At 49.7% G+C, this 13,820-nt stretch overlaps 1 protein-coding gene across 11 annotated transcripts in view; it reads left to right on the top strand.

Annotated features, from left to right (window-relative positions):
- DCDC2C (doublecortin domain containing 2C) overlaps positions 1–13,820 on the top strand; it is a 5,988,712-nt gene that overhangs the window by 397,585 nt on the left and 5,577,307 nt on the right. Inside the window, exons 1-2 of one of the 11 annotated variants that reach the window (XM_078647860.1) lie at positions 1,125–1,171; positions 1,276–1,348. The exons of the other annotated variants lie outside the window; for them this stretch is intronic. The gene's annotated coding sequence lies outside the window, so the exon portion shown is untranslated. Of the gene's footprint in view, positions 1–1,124; positions 1,172–1,275; positions 1,349–13,820 lie in introns of those variants that run through there. 11 annotated transcript variants of the gene reach the window in all.

The raw sequence follows: 13,820 nt of genomic DNA, 5'->3' as shown, positions 1-13,820 counted from the left end.
AAGCTAATCCCTTCTTGTCTGAATCCGGAGAGTTAACTCTTTCCTGAACATTCGAGAAAGTTTCTAGTGACCTCTGAGCTAGCTGGCAAAACTAATTTAGTCTAATATAGTCAGTAGAGACCTAGTCGACCTCAGTCCTACGTCTACACTGCTGTTTATATTATTCCAATGCGCAGAGCCTATTGGGAATATAGGAACTACACTACAATACAATGTATGTATATATTCTCAATGTTACATACTCTCCTATGTACTGTTAAAGCTTCCTTACATCCGCCAGGTATTTTGTCACCGCTATGTTTCAACTAGCTGATATGATTCAATGAGTATGTTTGTTTTACAACCATGTCCCCTGGCGCCATTTTGTCCCGGATGGAAAGGTCTTTAGGTTTACAGGGCCCTGTGATCATGCTTTCTCTTTTAATAACTTAATGTTGTCACACCTATGTAACATTTATTAGAATGTGGGACTCGAATACGTAGACTTTGCCTGCATGATGCAATGTGCTTTGACATATCGTCTTACACATGCATAGTAGCATTTCTCCTCTGTAAACAATTAATATAATATATGCCTGTGAGATCATGCATCTTATACATAGACGTAGTGATTTATCAAGCTAAGTAATTACTCCAACACCCTTTGCCTTGCATGATGAAATGTATGTTGAGCTTTCGTCTTACACATGCCTATGAGTATTTTTCTTTTTTAAACTATCAATGTAATACATGCCTTTGAGATCAGGTTTTCATACATAGACCGAGAGAGGTATCATGCTAAGTAATTACTCTAACACTTATCATGTCAGTATCTCCCCTTTTTTGGCTACCATATGTAATTTGTCTCACACTGTATTATTATTGTTTGACTATGTCCTCTTTATTCTATGTCATACCCTAAAATCTCGAGCACCCTTGCTTGCCTTATCCCTCTCCTGAAGGCACGCTTTGCTGCGAGTATACACATTTTTTGACTATGGACTTTGATTTTGAAGCACCGAGCGCAGACGCTCTGTCTTGAGGGACTTTTATTCTGTAGCTGCGTGTGCGTTGCACGTCTCCTGGAAGCGTGCACGCCACACGCGAGGCATATATCTTCTACAACGCTACTGCCCTCGGGTTGTCTGCGGCGATGGCACCCGTTTAGGAGGTCTTTTGTTGTCAATTACAGGTATGAGGACTGTGATTTTTCTTGCGGAGAGCAATGAGTCTTTTGTTATGTATATCTATATTTATGGACAACAGTTAATCAGTCCCTTTGGCTTAACTTTTCAGGACCACGCCTTGGAATTAAAGGACTGGCGTTTTTTGCTATAAACAATTATAAATTATCAAGAATCACCGTTGGGTGAGTGTTTTTCTGAATCTAGGTGTGCTTACACGTTGTATTTATGTCAAATCTAAGTTGTCTGTTTTGTATGCTGGGCAATACATTTATTTTGTCCACATGTTCTTGTGATTTGGATACATTTCCTGCTTGTGACCTCTTCACTAAGGGATGAGTGATAGATCAGGTGTTTAAATTTGGAACACTGGAGCACACCATTAATTGGTGAGTGCTTTTGTCTTATTATTAGGAATATGCACAAAGGAATTGTGCATTTTGTAGATCTCAAGTGCCAGTATTTGGTTTTATGGGCACTTAGCCATATGCGTTTTTTGTCTTTAGGTGGCCACCCTCATTGTTGGGGAGCTGTCTCTCTGCAATCTAGGTGGAGTACGCAACCCTTTGACTGGGTTTTCTTAATATTTTTAATCCTTAGATATTAGTTGTTTGATTCTCAATATGGTTTCTCCCAGGTCCCCCTACCTTCAGTCCGTCCTGAGGAAGACCCGTAGCTGAGGTGTTGATCCTCCCTTCACAGCGCTAGGGTCGAAACGTCGACGATCCCCCTTTCTTGTACATGCACCTCTTCCCCCGCCCTTTGAAAGACTATAATCAAACCGTATGGTTGATATACGTGGGGCAGGCTCAACACTAAGGGAATAGAACCTTAGTCTTTGTCATAACTAATTGGATTATCCTTTTTTATTCATTTTTCCCTCTTTCACTTGAGCACACATCTTTGCACTTTCTACTGCACCTGGCAGAACTCCCACAACCTCTGAGTTTTTATAAATATGTATATATGAATATGAATATGAAATAAATTGCGTATTTATATTGCCCTACAGAACTCAGTGTCATAAAATCTGTTGTGGGTATTTTTTGATAAGACCGCAAACGCTTTTGGCTTGTTGTTTTTCTTCTTTTTTTCTTTCAGGATTAAGTCCTACATAGATTACTCAGATGCAAAAATGAACATTACATTTAAATATGTTATGTAAATTGTGTCTAGGACCACTTTTTTTTCTATACTAAACGATACCCAGGTCTGTTGACCTTTTCTGGGTTATACCCCATTTTCTTAATGGTTCCTCTAATTTCTCTGGCAGACCCACTACTCTTATGTTGTCGACGGAACAATTTTCTGCGTCTTCTGCCTGAAGTTCCAACATGCGCACTATAGTTTCAACTGTTGACAGGTGGTCTCTAAGGGCAGACAAAGTGGAGGCGGACTCCGTTAGCAGTGGCTCATTTGCAGTTACCCTCTCAGTTAGGCGAAGGTGGTCACCTTGCAGGAGCCCCAAGTCTGTGCCGATAGAGTCAATTTTCACCTCACGTCTCTCACTCGAGGCCGTGAGGCATGTAATGTGGGGTTCTGGGGGCCTCCGGCGAGTCAGCAGAGCTCCCAGTCTTGTCTTGGGACTCTGACCCAAGGTCAGCACTCTGGTCGTGTTTGCAGGTTGATTTCCCCGTCATTATTGGGTGCGGGCAGCTCTTACTAATCCCTCCTCGTCGCATGCTGGTGTTCGCCTCAGACCTGTTATGTAATGGTTCTAGAATTAAAAGAGACAGGCGTCCTTCGAATGCAATGCAAATTCCAGCAAAGCAATTAATGGTGCAAAGCAATTGATGTCACTACTCCAGATCTCAGGCAGCTTCCCTTGTCTTCCTCATCATCAGGCCTCATATAGTGGAACCTTCAACCTCTGCAATAAGGACATCGGTGAGTAGCCCTCTCTCTTAAAGTCATCTGTCCCCCACAAGTTACTCCAGCTGTTGTCCAAGGCATTGGATTCTATCACAATGTTCTCAGCACTCCACTGTCCTTTGGGTGCCAGTAAAGCAATCATGGCGGAGCTTCTTCGTTAGAGACTCTCCCAGGCCCCTATTCTCACTGTACTCCATTCAGGGCTTTCACACAGGGCAGCACCAAGCGGCCACGAGTTTCCCCAGTCAGCTACACCGTAGTCAAGACTCGCCTCACTAGTCAGTGTGTACTTCACGGCTGACCAATTCTCGAGCATTCCCACTCGCAACTAAGCCGTTCATCGCAACATACTTCAACGCTGCGATGTGGCCTCAGGGCTCCAGGGCCGCACCCTTGAGTGATTCAATTGGTATGGAGAACAGTTGGTTCTGTAGGGTATTTTTTTATATCACACTTAGTTCACTATTTAATTGGGAGTGGCCACCTCTATGGCAAACTTCAAAGCATATGAATGAATCTTCAAATACATGTATACAAAGAGTCATTGACACCAAAGAAAGCCAATGAAAAGTTAGGTATTGTTATATGGCCAGTGGGGTCATTGTCGACATTGCTAAGTTAGCATGAGCTCTGCTGCTATTATGCTGCTTTTGCGCGTTGCTAATTGACTTTATTTTGCAAGACTCTGTTGCCTTTCACAGGAGAACTGTCTGCTCTCTGCGTTCTCTGCCTGTTCCTGGAGTTTAGTCTGAACACGATGTGCATGGTTGATAAACATGCCCCATGTTGTTCTGTTCAGTCCATAGCACCTAGACAAAACATGCTAAACACAGCTGCACTGCTGGAAACCCGTGCTTTGATATTACGGTGATGCATGTTGTTCAAACACACACTTGGAGAGAGACCTTTCCTTGGAAAAGAGCTATGCTGTTCCTATGATGTAAACCTTCAATCTAGGCTCTAGGGTATGGGGTCTCCTGACAAAGCCCAGAGATCTTCCTTTATATAGTAAACTTCAACTTACCGAGGGGAGGGTCGATAGGCCTTATAGTCTTTTTTCCACTGTCTGTATATGATGACATCCCCCTTTATATTCTGTAGAAATGTAACCATGCTAACTGTTCTAAGTTTATGCATTTTGCTGCTGGTGGTGGCTCATATACTGCATTATAGATCATGATAGTTAAAATAAAAATGTTGAACTATACAGTGACTCTGGCAATCCTTATTGTGGACAAGTATGAGTGTGTGAGCGAAAGGGTATGTCTTATTACCGCGATTTCTGAGAGAGTCGGGAGTGTTGAGTTCTGGTTGTCTAATCATTTGTAGCTTTGTGATTATGTAGGAGAATGAATGAGACCCTATAGCTAGTCGGTTTTTGGATTTTGGTCACTATACACCGAGGTCCTGTTTTCCTGCGCATAGTTCTGAGTATGTGCAGAATCCCCGCAACATTGTGCCCAACGTTTGGTTTGGTTCTTATTTGCGAGAATCCTGAGTAGTGCTTGTATTTGTCCACAAACCCCTCACTTCTGTTTCCGGAGACAGCTGTGACGGTGTAGCCCCCTATATTTTGATATTGTATAGGTTTTTCAAGCTGGATTTTTTTTCAAAGTTATATTTATTGAAATTTGTTCCATTGACATCATAGGGTAGTACCATCATTGCATATAGTGCAGAGAGTGTTAAAGATTGCAGCAGTACGCAAGATGTACAGAGTTACACAATGCATAGGTGTTAACACGGCCCCAGTCTCATGACGGTGCTTAATTGAAGGGTACAGTTTCTATCAACAGGGGGGCTAGGGGCAAACATTTGTGATCCATGTAGAAATTAAAAAAATGTATATAATAGCCCATCTTTCTTTTGTGATGGTATGCCCCCATTTCCTTCCAACCAGAAGGTGCTGCATTAGATATAGTAAAAACATGCAAAAAACTACTCCCAACAGTGGAGTAACAAAATTAAAAAAAGCCTATCCCCTCCCCCCTCCTCAACAATGGTGGCGGCAAGTTGAATGTGACTCATTCAATATGTGGTAATTAGAGGTAACTCAGTACTGAAAAAGGTGAAGAGCTCTGATCGCAGGAGGAAAGACAGCCGATGGTAGACCTCAGGAGAGGAAAGCGACCAGCGGGCCCCATTTGAATTCAACATTTTTGTAGTTATCTCTAAAGATATCCGACATTCTTTCTAAGCTGAGTAATTTCCACACCGAGAATGCCAGAGGGAAAGTGCTGGAGCCTGCTTCTGTGTTCCAAGCGGCTGCTAGGGTTACTTGCGCCGCACCTATACGGAGCCACATGATTGACTTGTCAGCTCGGGTTTTGTGTTCCAGGGCAGGGTCGCAGAGACCGAAAAGGACCTCAGCTATGGTAGTTGGGATGGGGTATCCTAGTATGTCCTTAATGTGTGCGAGTATTTCTTCCCAAAAGGCACGTATAGATGTACAATCCCACCAAATGTGCTGAAAGTCACCCAAACTTCCACAACCCCTCCAGCATTTGTCAGTAGTGTTGGGAAAGATCTGCTTGAGCCGGGACGGATGGAGATACCAGTCCATCATGGTCTTAAGATGAGTCTCCTGAAGTTCTGTTGAATGATTAAGTCTGGTGATGTCGGTCCATAGATGTGCCCATTCGGTGTCGGATATGCCGTGCTGTATTATTCCCTCCCACATAGACATGTAACATGGTCGTGGAGAGCGTGTGGTGGTGAGTAGTAAGTTATATATAAATGAGATCACCCCTTTCATAGTGTGGTTTTGGATAGAAAGGACTCAAGTCTAGTAGGAGGACGGGTGGCCGCTTCTCGCACCCGAGGCGTGAGAGCCCAATGCATTAGCTGAATGTAGTGGTATCATTCTGAGTTCTCTAGGCCATAGTCTCGCTTGCAGTTGTCAAAGGTGAGGGGATCAGAGTTATGAAAAAGGTGTGTCAGCACAAGACATCCTCCCTCCCTCCACGCATCAAAGGGTCCCTCTTGTAAGCCCGGGGGGAATGCTGGATTAAAATGAAGTGGTGTAAATGGGGAGGGGAAAGAGGTGCATCTGTCGTCCCCCGGAACCAAGTCCCACACTTTCAGAATGGTACGCATGGGGGTGCTGTCGTATGCACTTTTGGGTCTGTCCTGCATGGGACGCCAAAGTAGATTCCAGATAGTCCTCCCCGTCACACTGCGATCCATATGTTGCCAGTGTTTATCGGATTCCCGTTTGGACCACTCAGTAATCACTCTCAGTTGCACAGCTTTGTAATATAGTGTAATATCTGGGAGTCCTACTCCACCCTCCGCTCGGGAGTGACGTAGTAGGGAGGAAGAAAAGCGGGCACGTCCTCCTTGCCAAATGAAGTGCAAAATCAGGGTCTTAACTCCCCCAAAAAACTCTTTGTTTAATTCAATGGGCAGGGCCTGGCATAATTAGAGAAGCTTAGGAAAGAGTGTCATTTTGACTGCGTGTATCTGGCCCCACCAGGACAGAAAGAGAGGTTTCCATGTTGTGTGTTCTGTTTGGATACGGGTAAGAATGGGGGGGAAGTTAGCCATGTAGAGTCCCTCTAATGTAGGTGTTAGGTGAATCCCCAGATATTGTATAGAGGTAGCGGTCCATTGGAGGGGAGTGAGAGGCTGGAGACAGCGAACCTCCACCTGTGGGAGTGTGGTGTTAAGGATATACGATTTACTAAGATTTATTTTAAAGCCCGCTACAGCTTCAAATTGTTGGAGTTCTAATTGTAAGGGTGGAAGAGACATAGCAGGGTCGGAAAGTGACTGTAGGACATTGTCTGCAAAAAATGAAATTTTGTGAGGATCACCAGTAAACGATATACCTTGGATGTCAGGGTTGGCTCTAATCGCCATCGCTAACGGCTCAATGCTAAGGGCAGAGAGTAGGGGTGAGAGAGGGCAACCCTGTTTGGTGCCTCTAGAGTGGAAGAAGGAGGGTGAGTGTGCTCCATTGACCGTGACTTTAGATCGGGGTTGAAGATAATTAGCTTGAATCATAGTAAGAAATTTGGGTGAAAATCCAAAGCGCTGAGGGTATTAAATAAGACTGGCCAATCTACCCTGTCAAAGGCTTTTTGAGCATCTAGCCTTACCAAAACAGCGTGGATATGACGTCTGTGGGCGTTTGCTATTAGATGTATAATGCGGCGGGTGTTATCATGTGTTTGGCGACCTTTGATAAATCCCAATTGGTCCGAGTGTATAAGATCGGGCATGAGATCGTTCAGACGCCTAGTCAGGATGGAGGAGTAAAGCTTCGCGTCAAGGTTCAACAGGGAGGTAGGTCGGTAAGAGGCACAGCAGGTTGGGATCGTTTCCTGGCTTGGGTATTACAGAAATCACCACTTCAAACATGGACTCAGTGGTTTCGCCCTCCTCCACCATCTTTTTGAAGAGTCGTGTGAGGTGTGGAGTGGCGTCCGACTTTATGTGGTTTGAAAGCCTTAATAGCAGCGTTGAAGTCTTCGGAGGTAATGGGGGCAGTAAGTATATCGTTCCATTCAGGAAAGTGTAATGTCTGTAAGTAATCCCGTTTGGTATTGGAATCCAATTGGTCTCTAATTTAAAATAATTTTTTTTTATATATTTTTATTGCAGAGTTATAGTTTGTACAACCAGTTCGTCGATCAATCCAGCTGCTTTTCTTTTCGCCCGGTCCTCCCGCTCCCGGCCTATTGAGCCCCTAACAAAACCAAACATCCCCCCCCCAACTCCCCAACCCAAGCCCCTATATCCCTTACCCCCCCTACCCCTACCCCCCTCCTCCACCCCCTGCCCCCACCCCCAGGCGTGTCAGAGTTCTACAAGAGCAAGCTAGAATCCATTGCGGGCAGTGCAGGTCCGAGACAGACTATCAGGAGTAACCAAAAGGAGACTGCAGTCATCACGTGGGGTGTGGAGCAATCCAAGGGAAAGAACCTGGACGATCACAAACCCAGGCTAAGGTACCTAAGGAGCAGGACTACGTGCGGGGGAGCCTTCGCTGTCAGAGTCCAAAAGTGTGCCAGAACCAATCGTTCCCAGGCCTGGGCCCGCTCCAGAGCATTATCAGTACCTGCCCTAAGTGCCAGCTGCAGACGTACCTCCCCCTCACACCTGGCCCATTTATTGAGCTCCGCCCACCGTCTCTCCACCGTGGGGCCCTTACTCGCCTTCCATTGGGATGTTATGGCTCGTTTCGCTAAAAGCAGACCCAGGTCCAGGAACTTACTAGTGATTTTGTTCTTTGATGTGTGTGGGGAACTAGTGTAGAACGCAGTGTGCCGTTGTGGGCTTTAAATCCCTCTCAGTGACCTCCCGCAGACTCTCCACTATCCCCTGCCAAAAGGAGCCCAGTGCTGGGCAGGACCCGAACATGTGTTAGAAATCGGTCACCTCTGCCGGGCAGTGCGGGCAGTGCGGGCAGGCCGCCGAGTGAGTCGGGAAGTACTTATGTAGTTTGTCAGGGGTCAGGTATGCTCTATGTAGGATGTAAAAATGCACCAGCTGAAACCTCGCATTGCGCGTCCCTTTCCAGGCCCGCTCTACTATACCACACCACGCAGCCTCAGGGATCTCCGTCGTTAAATCCGCCTCCCATTTCGCCTTCAGAGCTAGCAGCGGGGTCAAAGCTTCCATAGTCATGCGCTTATAGAGGCACGTAATGGCCTTAACCGTCCCCGCGGCCATTACCACGTATTGACAGCCCATGGATAGTGGCGGTTCCGTCATACCTGTCCCCCAATGTTTACGGATCGCCGCTGTCAGCGCCGCATGATGGAGGAAGTCTCCCCCCGGAAGATGAAAGCGATCTCTCAAGAGATCGAAAGGCAGTAGCACGCCGTCATCATACAGATCCCCAACGGTCGTTAGGCCCTGATGTTCCCAGTTTTCCAAACGGTGCCATGTGACCCCATGCGGGAGCGCCCTGCATAATTTGAGCGGGATCTCAGGTGCGTATGGAACCGCAATATGTCCCCTCCGCAGATACTTATTCCAACACTTCCGGACCGTCGAGAATTCCTGGGAGAGATGGAGGTCCCCCATCGGGAGGCCCAGAACGATCCGGGATACTACCCGAACCGGCCCCGCCGGTTCACCGGATCCGTCCTCTTCTCTCGTGGCTCTCGCTACCCACTGTGTCAACCACTGTAGCTGGGCCGCCAGGTAGTACAGCTCGTAATCCGGCACCGCGAGACCCCCCTCAGCCCGAGGCCGTAGAAGCGTGTTGTGTGCCACTCTGCGTCTATCCGAACTCCACAGAAAACCAGTCACCATGGCCCGTAGCCTCCGGAAGTAACTCGCCGGGATCCAGACCGGAAGAGTTCGGAAAAAATAGAGCAATCTCGGTAGAATCACCATCTTAAGGAGCGCCACCTTCCCCGCCAGTGACAATGGAAGCGTACTCCAGAAGTCGAAATTCGTTTTAGTAAGTGATCGCCGACCCGATATTGCCCTCTAGAATGTCTATTCTTTTATGATAGATCAAAGTACCCAGGTAGCGAAGACTCCTCTCCTCCCAGGTCACTCCTTCCGTAGAGTGCGGGCATGTTCTACGGCACGAGTCGGGAACAGGTACGATTTCGCCCAGTTCACTCTGAGGCCAGACACCGTGCTCAGCGACTTAAGGAGGGATTAAGCCCCCCGCAGGGAGGCAGCAGAGTCCGCCAAAAACAGTAGGAGGTCATCAGCGTATAATGCGATATGGTGCACCTGCCCGTAGACGTCCAACCCCTGATACGCCCGCCCCAACCGGGCTCGCCCCGCCAAAGGTTCGATCGCTATGGCAAATAATAGGGGGAAGAGGGGGCAACCCTGACGAGTGCCCCTTCCTACGGCACAAGCCTCAGATATTACACCTCCTGTTCTGACCCTTGCCGTAGCGTTCCGGTATAATAGTGCCGTCCAATCCACAAAGTCCTTGCCCAGTCCCATTGTGCGCATAACATGGAAAAGGTAGGGCCATTCCAGGCTATCAAAGGCCTTCTCCATGTCGATTGCAAACACCGCCGCTTCATCCACATCGTAGGCGTCAGCCTACAGAACGTGGAGGAGCTGTCGTATATTAAGCGCGGTGTTGCGGGTCGGGATAAAGCCAGATTGGTCCACGTGGATCAGTGTGGACATGTGGGGGAGTAGACGCGTCGCCGAAATTTTGCTCAAAATTTTGTATTCCAGGTTAAGCATGGACAGGGGGCGATACGCCGATCTGTCCCAAGGCTGCTTGCCAGGTTTCAGTAGCGGGACAATTAGCTCCTCGCCAGTGGTCTTTGGTAAGCTGCCCAGTCGTTTAGCCTCATTGTAGAGCCACGCTAGTTGAGGCGCCAGGAGGTTGACGTAGGTGTGATAGAATTCCGTCGGGAGACCATCGGAGCCTGGCGTTTTATTCCGTGCCATACTCTTGATGGCGACTCTCACCTCCCTCACCTCAATTTTATCCCCCAGAGGTTTTGCGTCCTCTTCGTCCAGCTCCGGCAAACCCAAACCCTCCAGGAATCTCTGGAACTCGTCCTCCGACGGAAGGACCCGACTACGGTATAGTTCCGTGTAATAATCATAGAATAGTTCATTAATTCCCTGTTGGTCGAACCGCGCCATTCCCGTGTGATCTCTGAGTTCAAGGATGACCGAACCTCGGCTAGCCAGGCCAAGAGAGCCCCCGTTCTATCCCGTTCCGAATGTGCACGCGTGAGGTAGGATTTGTAGTCGCCGCCGCTGAGTCCCTCGCCTCGAGTAGGGCCTCATGAATGTCCGGTCGCTCAGGTCGTTCTCTCTCCAGCGAGCGAGCTTCTCGTCCTCCCGGCGAATGTCACTTAGTAAGGTTTTCCGAACCCCCGACACCGTCGCAATGCATCGCCCCCGCACCACTGTTTGAAGGCATCCCACTCAACAGTGGCCGACCCCGCGGTCCCCGCATTGATCTGAAAATACGTCTCCATACTCGAGGCTATCTCGGTCCGGAAGACCTGATCGTCAAGCGTCTCCGGGCGTAGTTTCCAGGTGGGAATTCGTAGGCGACGCTGCGACCATCGTAGCTGCACCAGCAGCGGGTTATGGTCGGAGATCGTGCGCGTAAGGTATTCACTGTGGCACACCTCTCCGTGCACTTCCGGGGAACACACGAAGGCGTCTATACGGACGTGAAGTTTGTGAAGGGAGGAAAATAAGGAATAGTCCCTGTCTAATGGGTGGTTAGCTCTCCATGAGTCAATCAGCCCCCATTGACGTTGCCAGTCAGAACGCACAAGCGCCAGTTTGCTCGCCGGTGCATTTGGTAAGGGGGGATGTGAGCGGTCCAATGCAGTGTCAGTTACACAATTAAAGTCCCCTGCAAGGAGCAATGGTCCCACTAAAAACGGGGCCAGTTTGCAGGACAACGAGGAGAAGAAGGCAGGCTGTTCCACGTTCGGGGCATATAGACAACCCAACGTTAGGTCCATCCCATCTAGTTTTCCCCTCACCACTGTATACCTCCCCTCAGGGTCAATAAGCTGCTGCATGCATTGAAATAGTACCCTCGCCCTTATCCAGATGACCACCCACCTAGCGTAGGCCGAGTAATCAGTGTGGTAGACTTGCCCCCTTCATCTCCGTTGCAATGCTTTCCCCTCCTTTGCTAAAAGATGCGTTTCCTGGAGGAAGGCAATATGAATGCCCCGCCGAATTAAATATGAGTGAATCTTGTGGCGTCTATGCATGGTATGCATCCCCCTCACATTCCACGTGAGACATTTGTAGCCTAAGTAGGGTCCCATGGCAGCCCACATCGCAGTTCACATGTTCCCTCATAGGTCCCTCTGACACGCCCAGATCCCACCCACCACCCCCCACAAACACAACCAAACAATCCTACCCAACTCCCACTCCCCAGGACAGACAACCAATGTGGTAACCCCATCCAAAGCCTGCAAATCAAGCGTAAATCAACCAGAGCAGGCTAGGCTGTTTGGAACGTCAATCTTATTCAGATCCTAAGCTTCCCCCCCCTCTCCCAAGTATTCAGAAACAACCCACAGCTCACCCCCCAATATCACAGTAATGATCAACAGAAGCCAGCTGCCTCCCGCCCCCCAGCACCAGCAGGCAGGGCCCGTCCCGTATCCCAGTACCGTACATCAGCGTGTCCAATGTCCTCACAGCCACATCAGCCAAAGATGCCAATCAATCAATCAATGACACTTGTAAAGCGCGCTACATACCCGTAGGGTCTCAAGGCGCTGGGGGGGGGGGGGGGGGGGGGTGCCGCTACTGCTCGAACAGCCAGGTCTTCAGCTTCCTCCTGAAGGAGAGGTGGTCTTGGGTCAGGCGCAGGTCGGTCGGGAGGGAGTTCCAGGTCTTGGCAGCCAGGTAGGAGAAGGACCTTCCTCCTGTAGTCGCTCTTCGGATGCGGGGGACGGCGGCGAGGGCGTGGTTGGCTGATCGGAGGTGGCGTTTGGGAGCGTAGAAGTTGACTCGGCTGTTGAGGTAGCTCGGGCCTTGGTCGTGTAGGGCTTTGTGTGCGTGGGTGAGGAGGCGGAAGGTGATTCTTTTGCTGACGGGGAGCCAGTGAAGGTCTCTGAGATGTCCGGAGATGTGACTGGTTCGTGGGATGTCGAGGATGAGTCTGGCTGAGGCGTTCTGGATCCGCTGGAGTCTCTTCTGGAGCTTGGTGGTGGTACCGGCGTAGAGGGCGTTGCCGTAGTCCAGTCGGCTGGTGACGAGGGCCTGGGTGACGGTCCTCCTGGTCTCGGTGGGGATCCACCAGAAGATCTTCCGTAGCATGCGTAGGGTGTTGAAGCACGCCGAGGAGACGTTGTTGACTTGCCTGGTCATGGAGAGGGAGGAGTCCAGGATGAAGCCCAGGTTGCGTGCATGGTCTGTTGGTTTGGGTGCGGAGCCCAGGGCGGGAGGCCACCAGGAGTCGTCCCAGGCGGAGGGTGAGGGTCCCAGGATGAGGACCTCCGTCTTGTCCGAGTTCAGTTTTAGGCGGCTGGTCGTCATCCACTCGGCTACCTCCTTCATCCCTTCGTGCAGGTTGGCTCTGGCGGCGGCGGGGTCGTTGGTCAGGGAGAGGATCAGCTGGGTGTCGTCGGCGTAGGAGATTATGCTGAGGTTGTGTTTGCGTACGATGGCCGCGAGGGGGCTCATGTAGACGTTGAAGAGGGTGGGGCTCAGAGATGATCCTTGAGGGACGCCGCAGATGACTTCGGAGGCCTCTGACTTGTACGGTGGTAGGCGGACTCTCTGTGTTCTTCCGTCGAGGAAGGAGATGATCCATTCCAGCGCCTTGTCCTGGATTCCGATGTTGCTGAGGCGCCGTACTAGGGTGCGGTGGCAGACCGTGTCGAATGCCGCGGAGAGGTCTAGGAGGATGAGGGCCGCTGTTTCTCCATTGTCCATCAGGGCTCGGATGTCATCGGTGGCGGCGATGAGGGCGGTCTCGGTGCTGTGGTTGGCTCGGAAGCCGGACTGTGAGGGGTCGAGGGATCCGTTCGTCTCGAGGAAGGCGGCCATCTGCTTGTTGACGGTCTTCTCGATGACTTTGGCTGGAAACGGGAGGAGCGAGATGGGGCGGTAGTTCTTGAGGTCGGTGGGGTCCGCTGTTGGTTTCTTGAGTAGAGCGCTGAGTTCGGCGTGTTTCCAGCTCTCAGGGAAGATGGTGGTGTCGAAGGATGTGTTGATGATGTCTCGCAGGTGGGGTGCGATGACAGCGTCGGCCTTGTTGAAGACGTGGTGAGGGCAGGGGTCGGTCGGAGATCCGGAGTGGATGGAGTTCATCGTGCGGATGGTGTCTTCGGTGCTGATCGGGGTCCAGGCGTG

Source organism: Lissotriton helveticus, chromosome 6 (assembly GCF_964261635.1).
Source record: "Lissotriton helveticus chromosome 6, aLisHel1.1, whole genome shotgun sequence".
Classification (NCBI taxonomy): domain Eukaryota; kingdom Metazoa; phylum Chordata; class Amphibia; order Caudata; family Salamandridae; genus Lissotriton; species Lissotriton helveticus.
The sequence above is the reverse complement of the archived record's forward strand: the minus strand, read 5'-3'. Positions and strand labels throughout refer to the sequence as shown.